The sequence below is a fragment of the Lissotriton vulgaris genome, chromosome 9 (assembly GCF_964263255.1).
Source record: "Lissotriton vulgaris chromosome 9, aLisVul1.2, whole genome shotgun sequence".
Taxonomy (NCBI): domain Eukaryota; kingdom Metazoa; phylum Chordata; class Amphibia; order Caudata; family Salamandridae; genus Lissotriton; species Lissotriton vulgaris.
The window spans coordinates 201,443,306-201,456,665 of record NC_141697.1 but is presented as its reverse complement, the minus strand read 5'-3'; positions in this window follow the sequence as shown (position 1 = coordinate 201,456,665).

Here is a 13,360-nt window from a genome sequence, read left to right as displayed (position 1 = left end):
ATAAAAAAAATGAAGGCAGGGATTTGAGGTCACACCCTATAGGAAATAATGTTAAAATAATTAAATAATGGAGGTGTGGGTTGCAATTCACGAAAAATGTACATGTTGTAAAAGTTGAATCCCGATTGATCCTGTGTGGTGAGGCTGAAGAGCAAGCTCGGGCCTGCTTGTGGTAGGTGTGTGTTGAGAAGGTGGCTCAATGATGCCTGTTTTATGCAGTGAGGTGTCAGCTACTGGTGGTGCTAGAAGAGAAGTGGTCCTGGCATAGCAATACGTTGGACAAGAAAGCTATAAATGATGTCATGGATTATGGATATGTATGTAGAAAACATGGCAATACACAAAATGTCTTAAGTTGGACATTATTATAAATATATATTTATGTGCATAAATATATATCGTGCGTCTAAATATGTATATAATAAGTTGGATATTATTGCAAAAATGATCTTACATTTAAACAAATACAACTAGTTAAATGTTCAAACATATTAAACATTTACAATTAATTAAATAATACATTTAATTATTTTTACTAAATATTGTTTTGAATAAAAAATGCTACAGGGTATGATTTTATTTTATTTTGCTATCATATATGAAATGAGTAACATATTTTATTCACTTACTTATTTAATAAACATTATTTCGATGTGTTAATGTATTCTAACATAATATTGTATTAGTGCCAGGGTACATATCTATTTTGATTTATTTTATATTCATTTTTTACATTGAATATGTCTATTATGTTTTATATGAAAAAACTGTATTCATTTACCATGATCTTTCCCAAAGGGAAATCTCTTCTACAGGAAAACATTCTCCATCTATTTGTACAAAGTTACCAGGGGTAAGTTTATACTTGTAAATTCAATCTTAAGAGTCTCCACCACATGAAGTGAGGTAGTGTGGACATCTATGTCTACACTTAAATGTAAGTCTAAACTTAGAAATGGTGAACTGAGAAAAAGTGCAGACTGTTAGGAATGGGGTTTCTGGATGGCTAAGGTGTGCACGTAAAACAGGCAGAACCCACCACACAATTCAGGGTAAGGGAGTTACACCCTTAAGATAACCAATGCTCAACCCCTTAGTAGCTTAGCAGAGCAGTCAGGCTTATCCTAGAGGCAATGTGTAAAGTGTTTGCGCAACACATACACACACACACACCAGTGACACACTAATCACACCACAAAAAGAGACTCTTCACAAGTTTATATAAAAAAATGTCACTGTATTATGTATAAGACATATAGACCACAATCATATACATCACTTTGACAACCAGGTAATTGTCATATTATCACAGGGATAATAAATCCCTTTGCAACTAGGCAATTGTCATAATGTAGTCCACTGAAGCAATACTTATAAGGTGCACAAGTTAATCCAACATCCTAAAAACAACCATTACTGGAAATATCATACAGCTCCTACACATAAAATTTAGGGCACGAAATGAAGTAGTTACCGTCTCTCACCAATCACCAGATCTTATTGAGCACAAATCACCACTTTAGCCCTTCTATATGCCACCGCAGCACTCCTGCTCAGCTTTCCCATGGTATATGGGAGTTACCCATCAGCCCTCCTTGTGACAACTAGTGCTGAACTGTAGGCCGCAGGGACTCCTGCGCGCCTACTAATGACAATATGGCAAGAGTTGAGAATTTTCCTCCCATCTTGCCACCAGGTACAATTTCCTCAAGGCCCCAAATGCAAGAAAGAGCTGCCCCCCCCCCGCCCCCCCCCAGTAGGTGTGCACACGGAGGAGCGGGGCACAAACAAGGCAGTTGCTACAAACACATGAGACAGCTGCTAAAGACATTGTACAGCAATGCGTCAAGGGACTGGCATTGACTGGGGCCGCAAGCTGACCCCCCCCCCCACACACACACACACAACAGTACATGTCCTACCTTTCACATACACTGCACCCTTCCCATTGGGGCAACTTGGGCCTATCTTAGGGATGCCTTACATGGAAAGGAAAAGTTTGGAGGCTGGCAAGTTGGTGCCCTTGCCAGGTCAACATTGGAGTTAAAAACTGCATGCAGAGACACTACAGTGGTAGGTCTGAGACACACTTACAGGGCTACTCATGTGGGTGGCACAACCAGTGCTGCAATCCCACTAGTAGCATTTGATTTACAGGCCCTGGCACACAACATGCTTTTATTAAGGGCTTAACAGTAAATCAAATATAACAATAATGGAAAACCAATCATAATAACAATTCACACAGAAAGCCTATGCATTTTAGCATTGATTATCAGTGGTGAAGTGCCCACAATCCTATAGCCAACGAAAATAGGGTCTTAAAATTTTGAGGCAAACGACAAAAGGTTTGTGGATTAACCTGTCAAAAGGGCCATGTCTAACACAGGCTTACATCTTCATGTAGGAGTAAATATGCATGGGTACATTTATTTTCTGTATTGTTTTCCTCAAACATTTACCTGAAAAACATTCTTTTTTATCATTGTTTTCCTGTTAATTACGCCTGAATAAACATGAAATATAAACAAATACACAATGGGTAACAAGTAACATAGACTTATATTGAAATCCCTGTATTCTGCTAACATTAGGTGTCTGTATGCCAACAATATAATGTTAATACATTTTAGTACCAATAGGTGATGTGAAAGGATAAAAACTCTAACACATGTGCATTGAAAGAATTGTTTGATAAATAGGTATTAACATATTTTTTATTTTTTACATTTTTATTGATATCCCAGAATTTGCAACACAAATATAAGTAAATCAATTTAGGATATTCAAGCACCAGAGATAAATATACCAGTAAACAGATTTAATATCAAGATACATCCAAAGCCATAAAAAAGATAGCAATTCCTAAAACGATGCACATGATACACAAAATAAATCAATCTAGAGAGTTTTTTTTTTGCTGAATGAGCAGTCAAAAGTACATAAAGAGCTGAATGTGCCAAAAAACTGTAACACATAATCTAGGCCTAGATGTAGGTAATTTTATTTTACCACATCTTAAATACCGAATTTTACCGATTCGGTATTTAAGAAGTGGTAAAATAGAGGGGGAGATGTAGGTAATACAGAATCGATAAATATCGAATCGCTAAGATTCGGTATTTACCAAATCTGTAAATACCGATTCAGAAATGCCCATTGATTCCTATGGGCATTGAAGCCCATAGGAATCAATGGGCATTACCGAATCGGTATTTACCGATTCGGTAAATACCGATTCCAGCAAGGGTGCAGAGGGTGTCACTTTGACACCCTCTAGCACCCCAAATACAGGCATGTGTGCCATGTGGCACACAGACATGCCCTGGCATAGGTGGCATAGGTGTGCATGCACACGTGTGCATGCACACCCGGATTCGGTATTTTACCACCCAATTGGATTGGGTGGTAAAATACCGAATCTAAAAGGCCGCTTTACATGTCTGAACACACTCTTCCTCCTGCTGTTTAATAAAAACCCAGCGCCTAGGGTGATCTACAGTTCTCCCCACTACAGCTTCTAAGACCACCATTGCGTGATTAGAGAAGTTGTTAGGTAACATCTATTGTTTGAAAGGTCTCAGCCTTTGAAATTAAAAAAATCTTTGCAAAAGGACCTACGGAGTCCTAAAGAGAAACATGTGAATGCAATGTTTGTAGGAAAAGCCAACCTCCATGGATCGATCAGCCCAAGTATTTTTTGATATTTTATTAAGACCGTCAGTGTTTTAGGTTTTAGTTGCTGCTTTAGATTTATGGAGGATTCAATCTTTGGATTCTGAAGGAAATTAAAATCACCTACAATCACCAGTTCACCTGCGATTTCTAATAATGATCTAAACAGCTTCTTATATCAGACAGCTCACCCAATACCATCAACCACATTTGTCGCTAGCAGAATCATCCACTTCGACTGCAAGCCTCTTGGCCCAAAAAACTCCAGCAACCCCGATGTGCCGCCTGGGTGAAGGAAAAACCCCTGTATACTACCTAGGATTTAAACATCCATGCTCTTAGTGACCACCCTCCTACATTTCCAGTATAAATTACTGTGACTGCATATCTGTTTTTACCACTGATGTACCCTTTGAACCATGTAATAGTGCACTGAAAACAATGAAAAAGATATCTCTAAGGTGACACATATCTGCTTGCAAAACTAACATTCAAAAGCAAGTTTGAATCTATTTTTAACAGCATTCTTCATCACGAACCACTACCAACTCATTCCCAATCCCCACCAACCACCTCCAGCCACCTTCTAACTCCTCGCCCTGCCCCCCATCCTGAACAGTGATGAGTAGATCACCTTCTCACTCATGCCTGACATGCTCCTCCCCGCCAAACCAATCTGGCACTGTGACGCTGTGCCTAGACCCAACAGCCCGTCTCCCACAACCCCTTCCCATGTCAGAGAAGCAAGAAAGAAGAAAAAGGAGAAAGAATAAAGGAAATAAAAAAGAAAGTAAGTGACAAAGTACCGTAAGAAGAGCAGCCGAGCCCTCAAACCACTCTATAAAAGATCTTGACTATTTACTGCACATCAGAATTGCAGAATGATAATTCCTATGGACTAGGGACAGCTAATATATAATGAGACCTCATGGCAGAAGTTTAGCTATTATTAAGACTTCTTAGCCATCTGCTGAAGGAGCCCCTATGCCTCGAGATGTCATTAAGCAAATGAAATTGTCCTTTAACCAGCACTTTCAATTTAGGTTTGTGCCGTTTCATTGCCTGAACCTTAAACAAGTACAGCATTTTTACTAATTCTTCTGTCGCCTGGCTGCAAAAGATGACATGCTGGGGAATGTGCAGCACAAAGGTTTCTGTTTGATTGCCTTAGTTAACACGTGTTCCTTAATATCATAATCTCCGAAGTTTACAAGTAATTTTGAATTAGGACGCTGATGTACTGGCACCCGGTGGGCTCCAGTGTCAGATCGCCAGAGAATTCAGGGAGGACATGTGCTTTTATGAAAGATGCAACCCATTGGAGTGTGTGTTGGACCTCTAGTCCTTCTGGAACTCCCACGATATGGAGGTTGGCCCGCTGAGAATGATTTTCCAAGTTGTCAAGTTTGTTTTTTACAGTGGCTTTTGGTTTTTGAAGCATGTCCAGTTTATGCTGCATCTGAGCTACCTGATCTTCTAACTGCGAAATGCGGGATTCTGCTTCTTTCAGCTTCTTGGGCATCCTCGATTTTGGAGAGCCTTCTATATGAAGTGACTAATTCTGTGGTTTGAGAAATGTTTAGATGCCATATCTCCTCCAAAGTGAATTTAAGAATACTTTTTGCATCTCACTGCATTGTTAACCCCTTCCATGCTCATAACGAGCTGACCTTGTCATGAAACCATAGTATTCAAGCAAGTTTAGCACAGGAGGGGAAAACCCTTAGCAGCCAAGGTGTTAAAGGTGTGCCCTCTTGTGCCATGACTACATTTGAGTGTTCTGGGGCAAATCAGAGCACTCCTTTACACTTCCTGAGTCCTCCTGTTATAAGATTTAAGAAAAAGGCAGAAGCTGCTGTGCAACAGGCACTGGTAAATGCAATATATAGGACTACCGCTTAGAAGAAACGCCAGTACTGGTTGAGGGGGAGGTAGGGTGAAAAATTGAAATAATCCACATGGTTGCCTGAAATTTTGTCATTTTGTGATTTATCTACAGTCCTCTTCTCTGAGCCAAATATCGGGAGCAAAGACGCTTTTGATGCCCAGTTTATTGAAGTGAGCCCCAGGATCGAAATTGACTCCCCCCAGATACCCCCCAGCTAACATCTCCCGGGTAGTGACTTTCTGCCCTGCATTTACTACCTGCAGAACTCTGCACTGACCCCTGTTGAGGAACCTGGTAGACGCATTAACAATGTGTTTCTTGAATTAATTTCTCATATGGGTCCTGTTGTGTTCAAATTATAGTCCATAAATCAGACAGTCTTCAAACATCCCTGAGTGAATGGTGAAACATTGGAAGGGAGGGAGATCCTGGCCTGGCCTGGCCTGGCCAGACCTTTTACCAAGCAATGTGAGGAAAATGTAATAAAAGTCACTCCTTACCGAATTTTCTCAATCAGGGGATACCGAAATGTAATTTAACTGTCAGGCGCCATAACAGAACCGACTTATCTGCGGGCAGCAGGGTGCACTGACAGTCATCAGTTGCGACGTAGAACTTGGGAGCATGATAGTTCCCTTATTCTTTAATTTGCCAATTTTCATTGTTGGTGTTGTATGATCTCCACGTATACATAAAAATGCACAGTACGTTCAGATACTAATACTGGCAAAACCCGTGTCTTACTTTCTGCATCGGTGCTTCGGTGCAGTGCTTCCCCAGCCACAGACGTAGTTGCTCTTCAATCGTCTCTGAGTGGCCACCTTGCTCCATGCTCAGCCGGCGTCCACCATCTTGAAACTATGCAGCGCATAGAGCATCCTGGCATGGGGGTGAGGAGGAGCTCTAGCAATCAACCATTCGTCATCTCCTCCGTTTCATGTATTAACATCTTTGTAGAGTCTTTTTATGGCAGCTCAATTTGTCCAAACAAGTGTTGTCTCTAGTGATGTTATTGATGAAGTCATCAGTGAGAATATCAATGATATAATTTTAGATGTAATCCGTGATTCCATGTGCTAGAAAATGCCTTTTTTTGTTTGGTCATCACCATCTCTTGTAAACACATGCTACTGAATTTTGATTTGTGCACACTCAGCACTGCACCCGAGTCTCCACCTTAAGTGTTCTGACACCTAAAATATGGTAAATGTTGCAAAAAACTGAATGGCATATTAAAGTTCCCAGGAAGGACATAGCATATGGTGCAGAAAAATTTCACCAATGACATGGAAAAGCTAAATGTCATCTGTGAACTGCAGCACATACTGTGCTATCCACAAGGTTGACAAAGAAAACATGGCTTGCGTAGCCTGACTCCTGAAGATTTTAAACCTAACGGTGAACCTGTCAAAAAAGCCTACTTCTAAATAGTAAATAAAGCCCCTGGCATTTTACAGTGATACATGCAGAATTTAATGTTGCGATGTACCTACAGTGAAAAGCACACAAAGGCTATTTTCACTGTGAAGGGTGATGGCTGTCATAAGTCTCATGAGAAAATTCAAAGTTCAGAATAAAATCATAACTCTGCTATCTCTGATGTCCAAATAATTTAAACACAATTTTTCATGTTTACTAAAAATCCACTTCAGTAGGGAAGTTAGAACTTTATTAAATATTTAGGAAATGTAACTTTAAAAAAGTTAGGCTTTGTGTGCCTAAACCTCTAAAGGCTAATTAGCATTAGTCTACTAGCAGATGGCCCTGTCTCTGCTTCACTGTGATGAGGTGCGAAAAACACTTGAGGAACAGAACCAATGACTTAGACCTTTTGGAAATTAGACCTGGGTGTGAAGTATGTCACTCATATCTGCTCAGGAAGGGCAGCTGAGAAGCATGCAGGAACATCATTAACTTAAAAGGGACCAGGGCAGTCTCTGCCCGTTCACTGGTAAATGTAAAGGGAGACGTGGGAAAGAGAAGCCTTTGTTACCGCGGCTTCCTGTAATCATCTTGGCCCCAGCCAAGTGGGAAGGGGAGCTGGTAACAGAACCAGTTTGGTTTAACTGTGGAGGAGGGGACTGCACATTTCCCTAAATACATTCCAAGCTGGTACCCCTGCTCAATGGTGTAGGAAGGGTACAATGGGCCTGAGTGCAAAACAGGGCAACAGGTCCATAATATAACTCAATAAGAAAAATAAACAGGGTTCATTGGGCCCCAAGGGCCTCAAGGCCCCAGTGCCACTGCACCTGCTGCACCATTGTTAGCTACAAAGCCTCAAAGCCATCTCCAAGGGCAGAAACGTTGTGCCATCTTAGATTTTGCATAGCAATCAATCAATCAATCAATCAAAGCATTTATATAGCGCTCTACTCACCCGGAGGGTTTCAAGGCACTAGGGGAGGGGGGGTCCGCTACTGCTCGAACAACCAGGTCTTGAGCTGCTTCCTGAAGGCAAGGTGGTCCTGGGTCAGGCGGAGGTGGGTCGGGAGGGAGTTCCAAGTCTTGGCGGCCAGGTAGGAGAAGGACCTTCCTCCTGTGGTGGGTCTTCGGATGCGGGGGACGGCGGCGAGGGCGTGGCCGGTCGATCGAAGCTGGCGTGTGGGAGCGTAGAAGTTGAGGCGGCTGTTGAGGTATCCTGGGCCTTGGTTGTGTAGGGCTTTGTGTGCGTGGGTGAGGAGACGGAAGGTGATTTTCTTGTTGACCGGGAGCCAGTGCAGATCTCTCAGGTGTCCGGAGATGTGGCTGCGACGGGGGATGTCCAGGATGAGTCGTGCTGAGGCGTTCTGAATCCGCTGGAGTTTCTTCTGGAGTTTGGCGGTAGTTCCGGCGTAGAGGGAGTTGCCGTAGTCCAGACGGCTGGTGACGAGGGCCTGGGTGACCGTTTTCCTGGTCTCGGTGGGGATCCACCGGAAGATCTTACGTAGCATGCGCAGGATGTTGAAGCACAACGAGGAGACGGCGTTGACTTGTCTGGTCAAGGAGAGGGAGGAGTCCAGGATGAAGCCCAGGTTGCATGCGTGGTCTGTTGGTTTGGGTGCGCTGCCCAGGGCGGGAGGCCACCAGGAGTCATCCCAGGCGGAGGGTGAAGATCCCAGGATGAGGACTTCCGTCTTGTCCGAGTTCAGTTTCAGGCAGCTGTTCATCATCCACTTGGCTACGTCTGTCATCCCTTCGTGTAGGTTGGCTCTGGCGGTGGCGGGGTCGTTGGTGAGGGAGAAGATCAGCTGGGTGTCGTCGGCGTAGGAGATGATGTTGAGGTTGTGTTGGCGTGCAATGGCTGCGAGGGGGCTCATGTAGACATTGAAGAGGGTTGGGCTGAGCGAGGAGCCTTAAGGAACGCCGCGGATGACTTCGGTGGTTTCTGATCTGAACGGGGGAGGCGGACTCTCTGTGTCCTTCCGGCGAGGAACGAGATGATCCATTCCAGTGCCTTTTCCTGGATCCCGACGTTGCTGAGGCGCTGTACTAGGGTACGGTGACAGACAGTGACGAAGGCCGCGGAGAGGTCTAGGAGGATGAGGGCCGCTGTTTCTCTGTTGTCGAGCAGGGCTCGTATGTCATCGGTGGCTACGATCAGGGCGGTCTCGGTGCTGTGGTTGGCCCGGAAGCCAGACTGCGAGAGGTCGAGGGATCGGTTTGTCTCGAGGAAGGCGGCCAGCTGCTTGTTGACGGTCTTCTCGATGACTTTTGCAGGAAACGGGAGCAGCAAGATGGGGCGGTAGTTCTTGAGGTCGGTGGGGTCAGCTGATGGCTTCTTTAGTAGAGCGCTGAGTTCGGCGTGCTTCCAGCTCTCAGGGAAGGTAGCGGTGTCGAAGGAGGTGTTGATGATGTCCCGCAGGTGGAGTGCGATGACAGCGTAGGCCTTGTTGAAGACGTGGTGAGGGCAGGGGTCGGTCGGAGATCTGAAGTGGATGGAGTTCATCGTGCGGATGGTGTCTTCGGTGCTAATCGGGGTCCAGGCGCGGAGGGTGGTGGTGGGGGGCGGTGGTTCAGTCGTGGCGTGCGTCGGTTGAGTGCTGAAGCTGTTGCGTATGTCCGCGATCTTGTTGTGGAAGTAGGAGGCGAGGGAGTTGCAGAGGTCGTTGTTTCCGGCGTTGGGGTTGGAGACCTCTTTAACGATGTTGAAGAGTTCCTTGCTGTTGTGTGCATTGTTGTCCAGTCGTTCCTTGAATGCAGTTTTCTTGGTGGCGTGGATCAGTTAGTGGTGTTTATCGGGTGGCGAGCTTGAGGGCAGTCATGTTGTTGGGTGTTGGGTCTCTGCGCCAGGCTTTCTCGAGTGCTCGGCAGTTCTTCTTGGAGCTCTTGAGTTTGTCGGTAAACCATAGCATAGTGCACTGTGGCATAGGTTGTAGTAAGAAAAACATAATGTGCCACAAAAGTGGGAAGGATTGGCCCTGGGAACTTTTTTTTTGAATGGTTAGGGAGTGTTGAGGAGTCACCTCCACCCACTGATTACTAAATCCTACTAAAGTGACAACTAATCAACAGCTCATCCAAACACATTTGGACCTGAAGAAGAACAGAAAATGAGTGGACATGATCTCTGTAACAGGAGACTTGAAGGGCTGGACCTGCTCACATTTGTACCAAGACTAAGAAGTGGATCCCAAGGGCTGTGCACAAGCACTTTACCAATGAGTAAGCTGTGCACAGACCAAGGCCTTACAGCACAAGCTCTAGGCATAGCTAGTAGCTGCATCAGCCCCCTCACCACCAGACCCCACCAGACCCCTAGTGCACTGCTAAAGGCTGTACACACTGGGCTTTGGGCTCAGTTCCTATCTATTGGGCAGGCCCAGCCTCCATTTAATATCTCCCTGAATCTTTAGTATTAACCCATCAGCGTTGTGTGGAGGCTTCACCTTGCACCCACCGTGTAAGACTGAAGACAGTCACAACAGTTCTTCTGGTGCTGGGCTTAGTGCTGAGCTTCCATTTCTAAAGCTTGGTGTGCTTTGCCCATGCCAAGTAGGCACAGTGGCGAGTGAGTCGGTGTAGAGCTTGCTCATTGGCATATCGCTGACGGTCCTTTTTTTAGTTTTGCTTACTATCCTCAATAGTGCAAGAGTGAGACTAAATATAAATGGAGACATAGCAAAATCTTAGTGAGCTGACCTTTTTAGATGAAAGTTGATTACTTTGACATCATTAGTTCAAAGGGATGCGTTTGCACTTATTGTATGGCATTATTCCATTTGTTAAGATCGTTTAATTCCCGAGAACTCAAAATAAAGTTAAAATATAAATGAATACAAGGATGGTGCTTCTTTGCACTATGAACATGTTGAACAGCAGATACGTTTGCTGACTATTCATATCCGATACCTACGTTCTCTGCATCCTTCTGACTAACCAATAATAAATCTATTATTTCGACATCACTTAATCTTCCTTAACGGCAACTTGCAAATATATGTATTTAAAAAATGTATTGCACAGTGTACCTCCATGTTCCTTCACTCGTCAGAATTACATCGTGGATTCTTTAAAAAAAAAACACTCATCACATTGTTCTATACGTATTTACAATTGTGATGGTTCGTCGGCTGTGTTGCACCTTTTGCAAAGCACTGTGCCACACTCAAAGTCTCATTTGACATGGGATTATAGTCCCACTTGTTCGGTGCATTGTAAACTAGCATTATATGATGGCGTTTCAATCTCTACATTACTAAAAAAAAATAAGAATTGAGTATTTATTAATTTGCTCATTTGTGTCTCTTTGTGTACATTTATTTTTCACTGACAGAACATCATAGGGCACCGGAGAAATGTATATACAGACAAATGTACTGACAATTAATGTAAAAGCAACACATGTGCAAGTAGAAACTAAGCAGGAAAGGCAGGTTTAATTCCAAGGGCCCATATATGTGAACCAACTTGGGAGGAAAAATCGTTGCAAGCTGTATATTGATATTTTGCTACCAGGCTCTAGTTTTGTAACACATCGTATGTACTAAAAAGTATGGTTGCAAAATTTGCAAATGGTGGCAGAACAAACTGGTTAATAAATATTCATTTGGAAGGTGACTATTTAGAACTTCATGTGACTTGAGGCAAAAACATGGATGGTGGCCAGTAAGAAGCAACAGACTGCTATAAAAATCAACCCTTTGTTTTTTTAAAGTAAAAACAGTAAAATCCCATTTTGGAAGAGATCCTTTTGAGCAGCCATTGATCCCTGGAATCACAGCCTGCGCCACAGGACCCGCCTGACATGATTCTCAAAGATGAATTATTTGCCTCTGTAAATCTGTTACCACACATTTGAACAGTTGGTAACATGATAACTGCAGTTGAGGTTGCAAGGCACTGATACAGCTCATTACCAATGGCAAATAGAAAGGGATTCCTATTTCGTGCCCCCACCTACTTGTGATTCTGAACGAGTTAAGAAACCCATTTCCTCTTACAGAAAAAGCTGAACTGAAAAGTTAAATGGGTTTCATAGCTGGCAAAACACCATGCTGTCACTGGGCATCTTGTGAATTTGCAAATAATAATTATTATGACAAAAACATGTTTTCACACATCAGTCCCCTTGTGATGAAGCAAGTCATGTTTATAGGACGATATATACATTGAAGACACACATGAGAGCTAAGTGTACAGTAGGATGCATAAGGAGAGGTAGCACATTTACATAGGTGGGGAGCACTAACATCAGACACAGACAATATACCATTGGCACTAGAAAGAGTAGGCATATATGAAATGGTCTCTAAACATTTGTGAAATAAGTAGGCTGTCCGGTTTTAGATTTAAACCTATAATAACTGATAAAACCCAACCGAAGGGAAATAGCCCTCACCATTGTAAACATATAAACACTAAAAAAAAAACTGCACAACCACAAACTAAATGCCATTGAAAGAATGAAAAAGGAGAGTGAAGGATTCATTTTTATTTCTTCCTGAATGGGCCGATACGATGTAACTTTGTTATATATGGTAGCAGTAAGAAAGACTGGGCTAACGTTATTCTGCTTGAGTTTTGTTGTTTCGGTATGCCACTAAAATATTGTTTCTTCGTCCTTTTATCAGTTTTGTGGCCCTTGGTCTAAAGATACAGGGGTTAAAACCAGGTTTTAGGAGTTGTTTATTTATTTTATAAACTGTAGAAAATCAGAAAATATCTAAATCATATTTGATTTTTTGGCTACGGTTGAGTTTTTCACTGATAGGAAAAATGTAGGTTTCATACAAATCTTTCCCAATATGTACCATCAAATTTACCCACAGAGAATGGGTAAAAACCCTTGATACATAGGCCCCCTTTTCTATTGAGTCAGTATTGATAGTAGGTGAATTGCCAAACACCCCAGGCTTTAAACATTCAATGCAAGGTATAGTGGTGTATGTGAAAAGAGTGCAGTCACAAAGTATCTGGGATACTGGTGAAAACATGACACAAGAGTTTGGAAACCGAATGCAGCTGCAAAAAGTTCTTACCAAGTTCAACAAAGATTGTACTGATATTGTTTGTATTTGCAGTGATTCAGTCACTTATATAAAAACAGTTGTGTGATGATCTGTCAAAATCGATACTTGAGCTGAAGTGCTTCCCTGTAAGAGATCCTTGCCACTTGTTAGATGGCAATCTAAAAGCATCTTTACAATGTTCAGAGTTAAAGAAGTATGCTATTGACTTTTTTTTCCATTCTGGTGCACTGTTTTGTTGTGCGTGGGAACTCAAACAAAAATATTTCTCATTTTGTGCTTTGTGTGGCATCAAAGAAAGAGTCATCCCAACTGTGTCACTTAGCCGGTAGTTCTCAGTCTTAGAGGC